Source organism: Acipenser ruthenus, chromosome 48, assembly GCF_902713425.1.
Source record: "Acipenser ruthenus chromosome 48, fAciRut3.2 maternal haplotype, whole genome shotgun sequence".
NCBI lineage: Eukaryota > Metazoa > Chordata > Actinopteri > Acipenseriformes > Acipenseridae > Acipenser > Acipenser ruthenus.
The window spans coordinates 4,065,972-4,068,471 of NC_081236.1; the positions used below are offsets into that span (position 1 = coordinate 4,065,972).

The 2,500-nt window shown below is 42.1% G+C and overlaps 7 non-coding genes across 7 annotated transcripts in view; all 7 read left to right on the top strand.

Annotated features, from left to right (window-relative positions):
* Positions 1 to 76, top strand: part of trnal-uag (transfer RNA leucine (anticodon UAG)) — an 82-nt gene extending 6 nt beyond the window's left edge. The window contains exon 1 of the tRNA in view: positions 1 to 76. This exon is cut by the window's left edge and continues 6 nt beyond it. This is a non-coding gene — a tRNA (tRNA-Leu).
* Positions 77 to 638: 562 nt separating this feature from the next.
* On the top strand, positions 639 to 720 carry trnal-aag (transfer RNA leucine (anticodon AAG)). Its single transcript has one exon. It is a non-coding gene; the product is annotated as a tRNA-Leu (tRNA).
* A 95-nt stretch (positions 721 to 815) lies between these two features.
* trnag-ccc (transfer RNA glycine (anticodon CCC)) lies at positions 816 to 886 on the top strand. The gene has a single exon. It is a non-coding gene; the product is annotated as a tRNA-Gly (tRNA).
* A 122-nt stretch (positions 887 to 1,008) lies between these two features.
* trnal-uag (transfer RNA leucine (anticodon UAG)) lies at positions 1,009 to 1,090 on the top strand. Its single transcript has one exon. It is a non-coding gene; the product is annotated as a tRNA-Leu (tRNA).
* Positions 1,091 to 1,784: 694 nt separating this feature from the next.
* On the top strand, positions 1,785 to 1,866 carry trnal-aag (transfer RNA leucine (anticodon AAG)). Its single transcript has one exon. It is a non-coding gene; the product is annotated as a tRNA-Leu (tRNA).
* Positions 1,867 to 1,961: 95 nt separating this feature from the next.
* On the top strand, positions 1,962 to 2,032 carry trnag-ccc (transfer RNA glycine (anticodon CCC)). The gene has a single exon. It is a non-coding gene; the product is annotated as a tRNA-Gly (tRNA).
* Positions 2,033 to 2,154: 122 nt separating this feature from the next.
* Positions 2,155 to 2,236, top strand: trnal-uag (transfer RNA leucine (anticodon UAG)). The gene has a single exon. It is a non-coding gene; the product is annotated as a tRNA-Leu (tRNA).
* Positions 2,237 to 2,500: the final 264 nt, after the last annotated feature.

The following is a 2,500-nucleotide window of genomic DNA, read 5'->3' on the forward strand; positions in this document are numbered from 1 at the left end:
GTGGCCGAGCGGTCTAAGGCGCTGGATTTAGGCTCCAGTCTCTCTGGAGGCGTGGGTTCGAATCCCACCGCTGCCATATGGATTTTTTTCACCCCTGCCCCCTTTTCACAAGAAGCAACAGAAGGACTTGTGACTCCCTAGAGACGTAGTAACAAATGCCACGGCATGTTTCTTGGTACACCTATTCTATGGAAGTAAGCTGAAGCATTTGAACTGCTGTTCAATTTTCTTTTTTTTTAACAAATACATCAAGATAATTGTTGTTGTTGTTGTTGAATTGTATAGTATGGAACCTGGGTGGCTAAGGGTTAGTGTTGTGGTAGTAAGTAAAGCTGAAGCATTGGAACTGCTGTTCATTTTTCTTTTTTTTGCAAATACATCAAGATAATTGTTGTTGTTGTTGTTGTTGTTGTTGTTGAATTGTACTAGCAGTGTATAGTATGGAACCTGGGTGGCTAAGGGTTAGTGTTGTGGTAGTAAGTAAAGCTGAAGCATTGGAACTGCTGTTCATTTTTCTTTTTTTTGCAAATACATCAAAATAGTTGTTGTTGTTGTTGTTCTTGTTGTTGATGTTGTTGTTGTTGAATTGCACTAGCATTGTATAGTTTGGAACCTGGGTGGCCAAGAGTAAGTGTTGTGGTAGCGTGGCCGAGCGGTCTAAGGCGCTGGATTAAGGCTCCAGTCTCTCCGGAGGCGTGGGTTCAAATCCCACCGCTGCCATATTGTTTTTTTTTCAACCCCACTTCGGTCTTTTGAACTGCTGTAAAAGAAAATATTCCGTTCCATGGAATATTTGCATACACGCAAACATGTCAGCGCCAATGGTGTAGTGGTATCATACAAGATTCCCATTCTTGTGACCTGGGTTCAATTCCCAGTTGGCGCAAGCTGATAAGGCACCGTTTGTGTTTTCAAACCAATAATTACGTTAAAATTTTACAATTGTAGTAGTTGAATTGCGTTAGCGGCGTATAGTACGAAACCTGGGGGGCAGAAAGCTTGCAATGCGGTAGTGTGGCCGAGCGGTCTAAGGCGCTGGATTTAGGCTCCAGTCTCTCTGGAGGCGTGGGTTCGAATCCCACCGCTGCCATATGGATTTTTTTCACCCCTGCCCCCTTTTCACAAGAAGCAACAGAAGGACTTGTGACTCCCTAGAGACGTAGTAACAAATGCCACGGCATGTTTCTTGGTACACCTATTCTATGGAAGTAAGCTGAAGCATTTGAACTGCTGTTCAATTTTCTTTTTTTTTAACAAATACATCAAGATAATTGTTGTTGTTGTTGTTGTTGAATTGTACTAGCAGTGTATAGTATGGAACCTGGGTGGCTAAGGGTTAGTGTTGTGGTAGTAAGTAAAGCTGAAGCATTGGAACTGCTGTTCATTTTTCTTTTTTTTGCAAATACATCAAGATAATTGTTGTTGTTGTTGTTGAATTGTACTAGCAGTGTATAGTATGGAACCTGGGTGGCTAAGGGTTAGTGTTGTGGTAGTAAGTAAAGCTGAAGCATTGGAACTGCTGTTCATTTTTCTTTTTTTTGCAAATACATCAAGATAATTGTTGTTGTTGTTGTTGTTGTTGTTGTTGAATTGTACTAGCAGTGTATAGTATGGAACCTGGGTGGCTAAGGGTTAGTGTTGTGGTAGTAAGTAAAGCTGAAGCATTGGAACTGCTGTTCATTTTTCTTTTTTTTGCAAATACATCAAAATAGTTGTTGTTGTTGTTGTTGAATTGCACTAGCATTGTATAGTTTGGAACCTGGGTGGCCAAGAGTAAGTGTTGTGGTACCGTGGCCGAGCGGTCTAAGGCGCTGGATTAAGGCTCCAGTCTCTCCGGAGGCGTGGGTTCAAATCCCACCGCTGCCTTATTGTTTTTTTTTCAACCCCACTTCGGTCTTTTGAACTGCTGTAAAAGAAAATATTCCGTTCCATGGAATATTTGCATACACGCAAACATGTCAGCGCCAATGGTGTAGTGGTATCATACAAGATTCCCATTCTTGTGACCTGGGTTCAATTCCCAGTTGGCGCAAGCTGATAAGGCAGCGTTTGTGTTTTCAAACCAATAATTACGTTAAAATTTTACAATTGTAGTAGTTGAATTGCGTTAGCGGCGTATAGTACGAAACCTGGGGGGCAGAAAGCTTGCAATGCGGTAGTGTGGCCGAGCGGTCTAAGGCGCTGGATTTAGGCTCCAGTCTCTCTGGAGGCGTGGGTTCGAATCCCACCGCTGCCATATGGATTTTTTTCACCCCTGCCCCCTTTTCACAAGAAGCAACAGAAGGACTTGTGACTCCCTAGAGACGTAGTAACAAATGCCACGGCATGTTTCTTGGTACACCTATTCTATGGAAGTAAGCTGAAGCATTTGAACTGCTGTTCAATTTTCTTTTTTTTTAACAAATACATCAAGATAATTGTTGTTGTTGTTGTTGAATTGTATAGTATGGAACCTGGGTGGCTAAGGGTTAGTGTTGTGGTAGTAAGTAAAGCTGAAGCA